Raw genomic sequence first — 14,766 nt, 5'->3', positions numbered from 1 at the left:
CACAAGGACCTTACTACCAAATATTCCTCAGTCCCCCTTCCTGTCCCTTGTGACTTTACTGTCAATGCTTCCAATTATGTCTATGCTGCCATCATGAAAGAATCCCTGTGACTGCTTTAAATAGCTATCTTCTAATCAAGAAATAAAAGGCATTAAAGATTTTCTTTTATTTTCATTTATTGTTGATGGTTTTCTCTCCTTTATGGTGTCTTTTTTAATTTTGCCTGAAGAATATATCTTAATATTTTTGTAGAATGACTCTACTAGCTCTGAATTTTGTTTTTCTTTTGTTTCATTTTCCCAGAAGACTTTATTTCTTATTCATATTTATGGTACTGGGGATTGGATACCAGACCTTAACACTGAATGAACTACATTCTCACCCTTTTATTTTATTTTATTTTTTTAAATTTTGAGATAGAGCCTTTTTACATTGTTTAGGCTGGACTCCAACTTTTGACTCTCCTATGTCAGCCTCCTAGCCATCTGAAATTACAGGTATCCACCTCTGTGGTTAACCTCTTAGTGCTTTGAGATAAACATGAGTGAATATAGGATTTGAGATTTGTGACATTTTCAACATATTAAATGTTTCACCTCTTTTTGCTTGCTTCTTAGGAGAAATCCTCTGAAAATGTTATATACATTCCTGTACAGTAAAATGTCTTATTTTCACTTTTTTTCAATATTTTCTCTTTTTGTTTGGTTTTCTGTAGTCAGCATTGTTCAATACCAACACTCGGTTTTCCGGGGGTAAGAGGAGGTTACATAGTATAGGTGTATTAGCAGTTCCTGTCACTGAGACAAAATACTTGATGCCTAAGACATAAAGAACAAGAGGTTTATTTTAGCGCACAGTCTCAAAGGTTTCAGTTCATCGCTGGTGAGCTCCAAGGGAGAACATCGTGGTGGATGTGTGCTGCAGGGGAGACCCTGTCTCTAGAGTACACTGATGAGCTCATCAAGGGGGGGGGGTTTATTGTGTGTATGATTTTTAACATTTTTAACATGCATTTTTATTCTTAGTTTCTATGTCTCTGCTTCCATTGTCCATCTGTTTTTTTGTTTAATTAAGCATATTGGTACATTTTAGATATACACAATGATCATGTTTATCATAGGGAATTTGTACATATATGATATACCTTGATTCTCCTGTTTTCTCATTCCCCTCCCCGCTTCAATCCCTCTTCCCCTACCCATTTTTGTCGTTTCTCTTTTTCTTGTTATTTTTTCCTTTCCCCTTCACTCCTCCCTGTGTCTCTTTCCACTTGAATATTTTCTTCACAAGAAATACTGAGACATATCACAGTATCTCAGAAGTATCTAGTATACATTTTGGTTTTTATTTATACTTTTGGTTTCTCATGCCAGAGAACAATGAAATATTTAAACATGTAAATATAAGAATATGGTCTCAGGGTAGACCCATTTACCTAGGAATATCTCTGGATTATCCTTCTTGATAGCTGAGTAGTATTCTATTGCATAAAATATAAAACACGTCTTCTTTATCCATTCCTCAGTTGATGGGCATTTAGGGTGTTTCCAAGATTTAGCCATTACAAACTGTGCCACTGTAAATATGAGTGTGTATACTGCCATGAAATGATACTTTTAATTGTTCTAGGACTATACCAAGAAGGGAAATAGTGGGACTGAATGGAACCTCTGGTTTTTATTCGTGTTCTTTTTCTTCAAATTCAAGGCCTTGTCTTTGCCAGGGGGGCGCTGTGTTGTTGAACAATATCCCTGCCCCCAACTTTTAGTTTTTTGAGGAATTTCCACAGTTGGAAAGGGTTCCTTTTTCTCTACAATCCCTCTTGCACTGTTATTGGTTGATTTCTTGATAATAGTCATTCTTTCTGGAGTGAGATGGAATCTCAGTGTTGTTTTAATTTGCGTTTCTCAAGTGACCAGTGGTGCCGAACTTCTTCATTTTTCCATTTCTAGTTTTCTTCTGAGAAGTACTTATTTCAGATACCCATTTTTGGGTTGGATCTTTCAGTTTGGGTGGTGTGATTTTTTTCCTATTTTTTGAGTTCATTATATATTCTATATGTTAGTCCTTTGTATGGCGAACACCTGGCAACATTTCCTCACTCACTGGATTGTGTCTTCATTGAGTTGGTGGCTTCTTCTGCTGCACAAAAGCTTTTTCATAAGAGGAGATCCAGTTGTTGAGCTTTTGTAATAGTTTCCATACAATCTGTATTTTATTCATAGTCTTTGTCTACACCTATGTTTTTCAAAGAGTTCTGTCTATTCTCTATTCCAGCAAATTTAGTTTTTCTATTTCAACATTTAGGTCTTTGATCCATTTTGATTTTAATTTAGTACAGGTAAGGGGTGTGTGTCTAGTTTTAATTTTCAGTATGTGGAAAGCAAGTTTTTCCAGCACCATTTTATTAAAGAGAATGTCTTTTTCCAGTGAAGGTGTTTGACCTTTTTGTCAATGATAAATTGGCTGAGTGTGCTTGGAGTTGACTCTGCTTCTTCTAATCTATTCTACTGATCCTTAGGTCAGAATTTTTTCCACAGTATCATACTGATTGCATCATGATAGCTTTGTAGTATCATTTCAAGCTAGTGATTGTGATGCCTCCTGCCTTTCCTTTGTTGCCCAGAATTGATTGTGCTCTTCTAGGTCTTTTCTGATGCTAAACAAATCTTGGGATTATTTCCTCTAACTCTTCAAGGTATGCTATTGGTATTTTGATTGGGATTGCATTAAATCTATAAAACCATTTTAAGAGTATGAGCATTTTCTCTACGCTGGTTCTTCCTACCCATAAGCAAGGGGTATCATCGTTTCTTTTCCTAATATCATCTTTAATCTTTTTTTTTTCAGAGTACTATAATTTTCAATGTAAAACTCTTTTACTATTTTTGTTAGATTGGCTCCTAAGTATTTCCTTTTTGTATGCTATTGTGAAAGAGTTGTTTCACTAATTTCTCTCTCAGTGACTCTGTTGTTCATATACAGGAATATTATTGAGTTTTGAGTGTTGACTTTGCCTATCTGCTTGTATATGTTGTTTACCCATGACAGCTCTTAAGATATTCCACCATCCTATTTTATGTTCCCTGTCTGATAATGCCAACCTCTGTGTCATATAAATTTGCTTCTGGTGATTGAGCATTTCTTCAGCAAGTATTGTTATTTCAATTCTTTTTCATATTGGTATTGAGTGACAGAAATCAACATAAACAAGTTTTTAGGATAAGGTTCATGCTCATCTGCCTACAAGTTGTGTTGTATTTGTATTTGCAGGAGTTATAGGAACTAGAATCTTGAAATTCTTCTCACATCCTTGTTTTCGTCCTTCTCTTGACCTCAGTCCCTCCTAAATACACTCTTTGCAGAATCTGTGCTTTACTGTCCTTTCAGTTGGAATCAAGTGTCATTATACTAGAATGTTATGAGAAGAGTATCAAATTATTATATCATTAAGTATTATATCCCTGTAATAGGTGAAGGCTCATGAGGACCAACATCTTGGGATGTGACCTCCATTATGGTGTCTTTTATTAGAATTCCTCTCCCTTGTGCCCCTTTTTTGCATTTCTTCTTCCCTGGTTTCAAGATTTCCAATTTATTTCATTGAAGCCTTGACCAATGTTGTCTTCATATAGTTTAAAATTACTATATTTTTATTTAAGACAGCTGTTGGCCCCCTGCAGCTATAAGAAGCAATGCTGAGAAATGCCCTTATCCTTTACTTGGCTTGGATACCACCAAAGCCAGCACACTGGCACAGGAATAGTCAGGATACTGTGTATGTCCATTGCCACAAATGCATGAAGTCGAGTTGCCTTCTTCTAGCCAAGCCTTTTGTCTCCCAGCCAGTGTATACTAATCCCTGGTGACAACTTAATTTTCTATTTCCATAAAGTGATGGTTTATAATATTCTAAAATAAATAGAATTCTACAATATGTAGTCTTTGGGGTTTGGCATTTTTCACTCATAAAATTATCTGGCAGCTGATCTAGGCAGTACCATATATGAATAGCTTGGACTTTTTTCTTGCTGAATAATGTTCCGATCTGCATGATGGATATGCCACAGTTCATTTAGCTGTTCAGGCACTGAAAGACATCTGTTGTGTTTCCAGTTTTGAACTAATAGGAATAATACTAGAAATCAGGATTTTTTGAGCATAAGTCTTCTTTTTTTGAGGTAATTGCAAAGAAGTATTATTTTGAGTCCTAACATAATTACACATTAGATTTTGCTTGTCTTTTAGGAAATTATTTTCTAGAATAACTGCATAATTTTTGCCTATGCTTGTGTGGAGGAGTATTTCTAACTTTATGATGCTCTTTCATTAATTTCTGTGCCTATTTTTCTCATCAATTCCACATATTTTTGATTACTGTCCATATAGATTTAAGACTTGAAATCAGGTAGACTGATTCCTTCCAGTTTACTCTTTTTCTCAAATTTTTATTTTAATTTTCACTTATATTTCTCTGAGGCTTATCTGACAAACTCAGTGTTAAGAAATATTTTCTAGATAGTTTGCGTGCATTTGGATTTTTCTGTGCTATTATTTTCATATATTGATCTCACTGCCACCACACGATGTAGTGTGCATAATTTCACTCATTTCAGAGTATTGAGCTTTGTTTGTTGGCCCAGAACAAGGTCTGTTTTGGCATATGTTCCATGGACAGTGTCACTGTAATTTTGAGTGTTCAATAAAACTGGTACTGTAGGGTTTTACTATGTTCTTGCTAATTTTCTGATTAGTTGTTTTAGCAACTAAGAAGCCTTGACACCTTCAAGTAGAAGTGAAGTCTTGTTAAATTTCCTTTTCTGTTGTACTAGTTTTTTCCCTGTGTATTTTGTAGCTTTTTGTTCAAGACATATATATTTAGGATTGCCATGTATTCTTTATGGATTGTCCAGTTTATCGTTATATAATGTCTCTGGTAAGTTTATTTAATTTATCTGATCTTCATATATCATCTCAACTTTTACATAATATATATTTCTCCTTTTTACTTTCTACCTGCCTTTATTATTACATTTGAAGTGAATTTCAAGTAGCATACAGTGAAGAAATGTTTGTTTTACTGTGAGTTCACTGAATTTTTAATTTACTTTGCCGATTTTTTCTTTTATTTGATGTATTTAGATCTCTTATGGTTAATGTGATTATTGGTATTTCTTTGTCTAAGCCTTACATTTTGTTTTCTATTTGTTCTGGTTTTTTGTTTATGTCTTTTTGTGAATTTCTTTTGTTGGTATGTGCTATAGGTATTAGGCTTCCCAACACACACACACACACACACACACACACACACACACACACACACACACAGGTCTACAGGTACCATCAGTGTATCAGCTTAAGTGAAAAACAGGAAACCTGCCGCTCTTTACTTGTTCCTATTTAAATTGTCATAAATAATTCCTCTGCTTGCCTTTAGAAATCCATCATATAGTGGTGTAATTTTTGCTTCCAATATCAAAAATACATTGAAAAATTCAAAGAGGGGAGGAAAGTCCATTTATCTTGTGCTCAGCTGAGGTGGAGAGAGCTTAACACTCACGGTTTGGAGGAGCCACGGAAGCAACAAGTCCGAGCCCAAAGCCACAGCCAGGTGACTGCTTAGAATAACAGGGTAAAGTGAGTGCAGGTCCCTCTATCTGTCACCTCCCCAGGGCTCCCACTGAGCGTCTAGGGGCCAGGGGGAAATGGAGGATGTGGAGACTCTCTCAGCAAAGGTGATGTAGTGTGACATGGGTAAGGCCTGAGAATGAGCCTGTGAGAAGGGGGCGAGGATGCCAAGCTGTGGGCCAGGGCAGAGTCCCAAGCCAGGGCAGCAGTGATTTCCCTTGTCTCTCTGTGAGTCTCAACCCAAACTTGGGCCAGGACAACAAATACGCATGACTGTGTTGCTGCTGGACAGCAGCCTAGTGGGCACAGCCCTGCCCATGCCTGACCCGAGTCGGTGAGAGCAGGGCTCCCACATGCACCCACAGAGGAAGCTCCAAGCTACCCCTGGCCTGTCCTGAACAGTGACACAGGACAGCCAGGAGCTGCAAACCTCCCTGATCACCCACATTTTTCCCTTGATGCTCCAAGGTTCTTTATTGTTTCATTTCTAGGAGAGATCTTAGGAGACATTGTGTTATCGCTCTTCATTGACTGTATCTTCATTTCCCCTTTTCAGAGGTATAGGTAGGTGACTGAACCTAGGACTTTCACATTGAGCTATATGCTAAGCCCTTTTTATGATTAATTTTTTTTTCATTGACACAGCTTTCAGTAAGTTGCCCAGTCAGGGCTCAAGCTTCCAACACTCCTGCCTCAGCCTTGCCCCAGTGCTGGGATTACAGGCAAGCACCATCATAGCCAGGCTCCCCTTTATTCTTCAGCATCATTTTTGTTGCATAGGGATTTCAGGTCAGCAAGCATCCTAAGTCTTCTTCTCAAATGGTTCTTACTCTATAGGAACAATAGTTTTTCTCTCCTGCTACTTTCAAGGATATTTTTCTTGGTTTTTACTGTTCAGAACTTTAATGGTAAGATATTTTAATGTGGAATATTTTTAGATTTACTCTCTTTGGGATCCACATAGCATCTTGGATCTGTAGATTTGTGTCTCTTACCAAATTTGGGGCATTTCCAGCCAATTCTGCTTGCATCAAGCACTTCCTTGAGCTTCCTGGCAGTCCCTGGCTTTTTGAAGACGTCGCTGATACGGGTGTTAGATACTTTCTTAGCGATCCTTGGGTCTTTGTTCCTATTTTTAGCATCTATTTGATTTCTATCTTCACATTGGGAAGTTTCAATTTTTTCTCTCTTCTCCTCTTTTTTCTCTCTATTTTTTTCTCTCTCTCTCCCTTTCCCTCTCTTCCTTCTGTTCTGCCACTGATGGAAGTTTTCCCACTGAGATTTGCTGAGCTGTTAATTTTATTTTTTAATTCTAAAATATTGTTTGGTTCTTCTTATATTTATTATTTGTTTGTTGAAGTTTGTTTTGTGACGGCTTACTGAAGATCTGCTTGCTTACGTTTGTTTTGGAGGTCTTGGGTTTCCAGGTTCCTCATTCAGCGAGCCTTTTCCTGCCAGAACTGTGCATCATAGTGCAGGTTTTTAGGGATTTTTTTTTTTGATGGTGATGGAGGAGGGGAATCATCTGCACCTCCCTCCCAGTTTTTTTGGATTCTCTTTTGTCTTGTGGGATTTTCAGCAGTTCCTTTTACATTTTACTTTTTCCTGGAGGAGAAACAAAGAAGGAAAAACAAATTCATAGAAAAGCAAAACACTAAGTCACCAGACAGAGAATGTCTAAACTTCAAAATAGATGTGATTTAAAGACAAAAATCACAGGGAACATGTTACATTATCCTCTCCAGACAGCTGGCAAAGATGCAGAGACAACTGTGAGGGAGGAACAGCTAGCAATGTACAGTGGATAGGGAACCAGGCTGAGGGCTAGAACCCACAACCAAGTAGCCACTTGTTGGTTACAGCAAAGTGTCTCTGGCTTTCGAAGTACTTTCCCATTACATAGCTGTAAGAATGTAATCTTGACATAGGCATACACCTTGTTTATTCATTTTTAGCAGTTTAGCATCCATCTTGACTCTGGTAGGATGGATGATGAAATATTGAAGCCTGGACACTATGTATTGTGATGAGACTGAGTTTCCTTAGAATCATTTACATTAACTGTTCTTTCCTGACACCAGTCTGGCAGCAGGAGGAAGGGAGAGTAGCTTATCCTTTCCACTGAGGTAGACTTGCCACTCAAATGTCATCATGATGCCTGATGTACGGCTGGGTAAGAGAGGCGTGACCACTATCATGTGGTCCCCAGTGCCACCACAGAGTGTTGGTCTTGCTCTCATAGGCAATGGTGAGTGTGCTGGCCTCCTGGGACCCCAGGCCACAGAAGGTGAGCGAGCACTGCCTTGTCACTATTTGGTGGAGGATAGAGGTCCAGGCCATCCCATGCTCTCCACCAACGCCATAGGGTTTTGTTTGAGGACCCATAGTTGGCCTTGGCATTTCTTTTTATGCTTTAGGAACAACAAAAGTATTTGTAGGATCAAATTCTTTTCCTGGTTCCTTCATTAATGAACACGATAACTGGGGTTCCATCCAGTGATCACCTCCTAGGAACCCTCGTGCAGCTCTGCACTGCCTTTTCTCCCAGGGGTGTTTGTCAGATGCTGCAATCTGCAAACTCACTGAAGAACTTTGATCCTGACACTTGGTAGCATTTATTCTAACAAGCTTGGGTACAGACACCAGCACCTGTGCTAAACTATGAAGTGTATATGTGACATGCTGAAACAGTATGTGGAGAGGTCATTACAGCTGCTTCCCTAGGGACTAACATAGAAGTCAAGGCCAATTATCCACATGCAGACAGTTGTTATTTTACCTACTGAGATATCTCAGTTCCTTAGCTGGAATTGTTCACTTCTCTATTATCTTGTTCTTTTCTTCTCTCCTCTTCAACCTTATTTTCTTCCTCCTGTTCCTTCCTCTTCTGTGGTATGAATCTCAAAATAAAATAAAAATGAAAAAGTCAATAGTTTTATCACATGTAAAACATGCAAATGTTAAACTCTTTGTTGTACAATGTCAAAGTATTAGAAAGTGAATAAAATTAATTTCTACATGTCATCAGTTAAACAGCTATGACTTGTTACTAGCAGAGATTTAAAATTGTATGCATAGTAAGGAAATTGAAAATTCTAAGTGGGTCTTTTATTATTAATTAAATGGCACAAATAAATTTGTCTCTGAAGAAGACAAATGAGGTACATGTTTATTGTGATCAAAAGAAATATGACTATCATTTCTTTATGTAATATCTATTTGCAACCAAAGAGTCAAAAGTATGTTATGGAAACATAATTATATATGAGTCATTTCTCTCCATTGTTACCTCTCTTTGTTTCTTTCAAAATCCACTCAAATGACTGTTCAATGGAGACACTTCTCTCATATATTGGACATAATTATGTACAGTTTTAGAGATTAAAATCAATTATTTGAATGGACTCAATTCTTTTACTTTAGAAAAGGGACTCTGATAGTAAAACATTGGTTTCCTTTGAATTCTGTGAAAAAATATTGAAAATATGGAGATAAAATAGCATGAAAAGCAGGGTATATATACAGTGGTACCTCGGTCATGGATTTGATTTTCTCCATGGTTCTGGGAGGATGCCCCGGTGCTGTTTACTACCAGATGTGGAGTTCGTGAGCAGAAGCAAAATTCTGCCAAATGTTATGTTTGTGAACTGAATTGTTCATGAACAGAAGCACTTTAGAAATGAGGTATTATTGTATATGTACACTGCATATGTATTTATGTATCTGATATATGTGTTTAATATGTCTGACAAATGATACAGAATATGTCATATATATAATACACACATATGATACCTTTATGTCTGACACATATGGTCTATAAACATATATTTTATATATGCCTGATACACACATACACACTCACATACATGGGTATCTGATATATACGTCACACACACATATATGACTCCCTCCAGGCAAGTGGAGAAGCAAGCAGTTTCCTCACACCTCATAGGAATGCAAAAAAGTGAAGTTTTAGAAGCTTCCATGAAAATCTCTGTCCACTCATAAGTGGCACATGTCACCCTTCAAAAAACACTAGTTTTTGTACCATAAATGGACCCTCGTCATTGAAAAGGAAAGGTGGTGTGTGGGAATGTTACTCGAGTATTCACAAGCGTAAGGCGAGTTATACTCACATGAGCTTTTTGTCCCTTCTAGATCACCATGAAGAAGAGCTACTCAATTATAGCAGTGCTCCTGCAGCCTGATCTGTTCCTAAGCACTCTCCTCTCTCTCTTTCTCTTTTCTGCAGCTCTGCTCAAGAGACTATTCTCACACTTGCAAATTCTTTATTCTCTTGGGAGCAATTTTATTTTCATAGCAGCCAAACTTACATTTTATTTTTATCACATGCAGACTTATATAAATAGTTTTAAAAATTGTAATTATACAAACATACAATATCTATATGGTTTATAAAGTGACAATAAAATAATTATCAGTATAATTTGATTAAAGTACACTATAGAAATTAAAAGTATCAGAAGGCGAATATATAGAATTACAATGTTTACTTGAATCTATAATTTTTAAAATGCAGTCACTTCATTTTAGCATCACAATTCAAAAGAAAAATAATTCAACCATGTGGTACTTCCTGAGGGCCTGAGGATCATAAATAATGCAAAGACCCATTATATTTGCAATTCTCTTCATTACAAATCAAATTAAAAAGCAATGCAAAAAATCCAAGATTTTAAACTATCATTTTCCATTCTTTATGGGCCAAGAACTAAAATGCCACACATAAGGACTTTCACCTCCTGGTGAAAACCTAAGAGTAAAGATTACTGTAGACGAGTCTTTTACTGCATGAAATTGATGCTGCTGGTTGCTAAGGTGTGGTCTCTGGCTGTGTGTCAGGTGTGGTTATGCATCTGTCCCCAGCCTGCAGTATGCTGTGCTCTCTCCTTGCACATATGTCACACTTTGCCAGCTGGCAGTCTGGAACTTGCAGCAGATGTGTGGTAACTTGGCACCTACATTCAACACATTGAACTACATAGTACCATGCAATTATTTGACTCTACATTTTCATAAAAAATTGATGCCTATTTGAAAGCTATGTTCATCTCCAGTGTATAAGATCACATGCAAAAGCTCTCTCTCCTAGAATTCTGTCCTAGTCACTAAGTAGGAAAGCTAGGCAGAAGGAATATTTTGTCCCTTAAGTGAAGGGTAATTGTTAAATCACAACTCTATAAATTCATATACATCATAATAACACACATTTTCTTATCACCTTATCCTTTAGAAAATAACAGCAAAAAAATTCCTTGGGAGTATCTATTCTTACTATTAATAATTTAAAAGAAAAATTTATATCATATGACAAATGCATTGACAAAGAGACAAGTGTCTAACAAATGTCTTAGTTATCATAGAAGTTAGACACTTTCCCCAATTCATCCTTTGGGTAATCTCTGGTTATACTTTTAGGTTGAAGTATTTATGTGTTCTATGAAATGTGGAATTTAATATAAAATGTCAGTATTGCTTATTCTATAGATTTTCAAAATACTGTGGTGGCACAAAACTACATCGGTTGGGAAATAATCTTGATGATATCAGCACCATGAAATAGCAAGTGGGCGGCAGATACCACCCACTTCTGAGAGAGAACAGATGTCAAATTGCCTCAACTACACACACTGCAGGCCAAAAGCATCCTTCTTCTGACATTGTCAAGTACTTGAATAAATCAGGGACAAGTGGGTTAAAATGTCAATACCCGCGGGAGTAAGAAAACACTACTGCTTTTCTACAATGCAGTGCAATATTAATCATGGGACCCCCAGTTCTATGTGCATTAATACAGGCAAGAAAAAGATACTTTCCTTATCGCTAGATGAAACCATTCAATTGCCAGGACACTAAAACCATTGTCATAAGAGATTAAACTGGTGTATGAATGTTCCTGCTAAAAGGTTTTAAGTCTCTGTTTATTTATAGACATAATCCTTTCTTCTCTATTCTTTAGTCACCTTCCTAAAAGATTCACCCTTTGCCTGGCAATTTAGATGACAGCTACTATTTAAAAAAATTGCTTGCTAATTTAACTCACCAAAATGTGATTCGGCAAGTTTCAGTAAAAATCATTTTCTGAGATCTGTGAGTAAACCTGTTAAAATGGGAACCTTGCTAAACCTATTAAGATATCCTGGGGCTAAGGACATTGGGTGGTCATTGATCACCAGTGACAGAAAACTGACCTCACACCAACAGCATGTGAACTTCCAAACTCACTGATAGCCCCCTGCCTTAGGGTCAGAATTTATATTCTCTCTCTCTAAATTGTTTGACTTAGATCATGAAAGATGGCGAAGGTAAAAAAGCAGTGCGGCCCGAGGAAAAGCTGCTGATTTAGGTTATGTTAACCCTGGCTCTTTTTGAAGTTCCATGTAAATGTCTTGCTATACTCGACAAGTGATTAGAACTGCTTTGCCATTTTACTTTAGGGATAAAATTTATTTTACTACTACAATGCATTTCAAGTCATTTGGTGAAATAGTTTTTTGCCTCTAACATTGATTTTCTTTTTAATTTTACAAGATACAAATTTTAACTACCTACTGCTTTCTCACTGTATGTATTCTGGCCAATTAAGAATGTGAGTTTAGTTATTATTCTTGCAAAATGCCTAAGGAAATTAATTTCTGAGAATAATTTTACATCTTGTAGTCTTTCAATTTTTTTCTTTTGGCCATAGCACAGTATTTCCAAATTAAGTCTTCTAAAATTTTCCAAATGTGTTGTCATTTCAAAAGAATATAGTTTATTACCTCTAAACAGTTCCTCTTTTATTTTTATTTTAAAGAGAAAAAAACCAGAAAAATCAGGAAATAAGCAATTAAAAAATAACAACAAAAGCAAAATGATGACAACCCCTAAAACCAAAAAACTAATGGCAATATAGGATTTCAAAACAAGATGATAGGAATTTAATAATGGTTGTTATATTGCATACTGTTACCCTCAGAGTAATTGCTCAGGGTACTAGATATAGGCAAGATGGATCAAATAATAAAATTTTCCTTTGAGCAGCATCTTTCCTTTTTACTATGTCTATTGTGACTTTTGGATTTTATTTATTTACTCTTTCAGTTTTTTACACTAGTGAGACAATTTGGTGTTCACACAGGCAAGTCTGATTTATTTCACTTATGAGTGTAGTTTCTAGCTGCATTTCAGTTCTTCTGGGAAAATACCTAGAAGGGGAGTAGCGGGGTTGAATGGGACCTGTAGTCCTAGTTTTTTGAGAAATCTCCACACTGATTTCCACAGTAGTTGTACCAGTCTATTCTATTCCACCAAGAATAAAGAGGGTTCCTTTTCCCCACAGCCCCACTGGGCTAAACCCCTAATTTCTTGATGTTAGCCATTCTTTCTGGAGTGGGATGATATCTCAATATAGCTTTATTTGCATTTCTTGAATGACCAATGATATTAATCATTTTTAAATATATTTATTTGCCATTTGTGACCGGAGCCGCGGGAGACAGGAGGCCAGACTCGAGCAGGATCAGCTCTCAAAGTTTATTGCGTACAGTGAACCGGACCTAACAAGGTCCGCCACCCTCAACGTTGGTTCCTCTTCTGCCCGTTAGGGGCAGGGACAGTCTCTTATAAGAGAAAACAGCATCCAATCATAGCAAAGCAAGCCCAGCAAGCTAATAGGCTAGCGTCATCGGTAGCTGGGCAGACGTGGCAATTTGGCGGGCTTGTTCGGGCCGGGAAGAACCCGGAAGCAGGAAATGGGCGCCATCTTAGGGGACCGGTCAGGCGGCTCCCCACATCTCCCCCTTTTTTATTTATTTGAAAATGTGATGTCATGTGGGTCCCTCTAGGGTGTTTATAATCTTGTTATTGTTGGACACCTTGGAGCGGGTCTACTTTGTAGGCCGAGGCATGAGAGAATGTAGAGGTCTATACCCTGCTGTGCATCACCTCGTTTTGTGCATATCCCCCCGGTAGGACCATGCTCAGGGTGAGTGGTTCATTTTTTTGCAGGGCCAGGCATATGTGAACCGAACCTGGATGCATATAGACATTCATTCATGCCTTCCCCCCAACCATTGAGGCGGATGGCACTGCAGTACCCTTGGTCTCGCATCTCAATGCCAATAATTTGGCTCCAGGAGGGACCCCTGGCCTTAAAGGCCATATATATCTGAGTGGAGCCTATCTTAGGTTGACCGGGAGGACGTCTCCCGTCTTACCCGTCATTGGCTTGCCCACTCAGCTTTTATAACTGATGTTCTGCGACATGAAGGAGATATGCGGCGGCCTGTCGACCCGATGGGCCGCCCGCTGCCATTTGCACGGCTGCCATAGCCGTGACCTTGACCTGTTGCTGGGTTTGCATAAGGCGGTCTAACAAGCATTTGATAACCACAAGCCCTACTAGGATAGCCATGGCAATTAGGATCCAAAAAGAGGTAATCGTGGGACAGAAGGAAGAGAAATGGAGGGTCGACCGGAGTTAAGCGGGTGGGTCATAATCAAGGACTGTTTGATTGATGGTGTAAACCCTGGGTGAGGTGGGCGAGGCCGCCGAAAAAGGTGCCAATGTGGGCGGGTGGTGCCAAGGACCCCAAAGATATTGTGGTGGTTCTGTGGAATCTGAGCATATCACAGGGGTGATTAATAGGAACCCACAGAATAGAAAAAACTCCAAACCAGACATTTTAGTTTGTAGATGGTCTCGGGCGCTGAGCGTCGGTCCCAGAAGGGTCGAGTTGACTTGTGTCCGCGGGCTTATCCTCCTGTGCTTTATCAGGAACTGGTGGGGAGTTTACTGCTCGCGTCAATCTTTCCGGGACCCACAGCGGCTCGCGACCTGGTTCCTGTGGGAAGACACAAACCACACCTCGGGTCCAACTAACCACTGGATCCGGGCCCATCCATTGTCCTGTAAGGACATCTTTCCATCTAACCAGCCCTTTGTCGGTTGCTATGGGACGGATTGCTATGTTCCATGGCAGGGGAATGATTATTGTGGTTTAAATTGAGAAAATTTATGGTAAAGAGTGCCAATGATATTCTTCCTTTGGGCGTTAGGCCGTGGCCTATCCCCTCTTTTTGCTTTTGTAAGACACCCTTGAGTGTCCGATGTGCCTGTTCAATGATGCCTT

This window comes from Cavia porcellus, unplaced genomic scaffold, assembly GCF_034190915.1.
Source record: "Cavia porcellus strain 051 isolate PalLab524CR breed Dunkin Hartley unplaced genomic scaffold, mCavPor4.1 scaffold_7, whole genome shotgun sequence".
Taxonomy (NCBI): Eukaryota; Metazoa; Chordata; class Mammalia; order Rodentia; family Caviidae; genus Cavia; species Cavia porcellus.
This window is presented reverse-complemented; position numbering follows the sequence as displayed.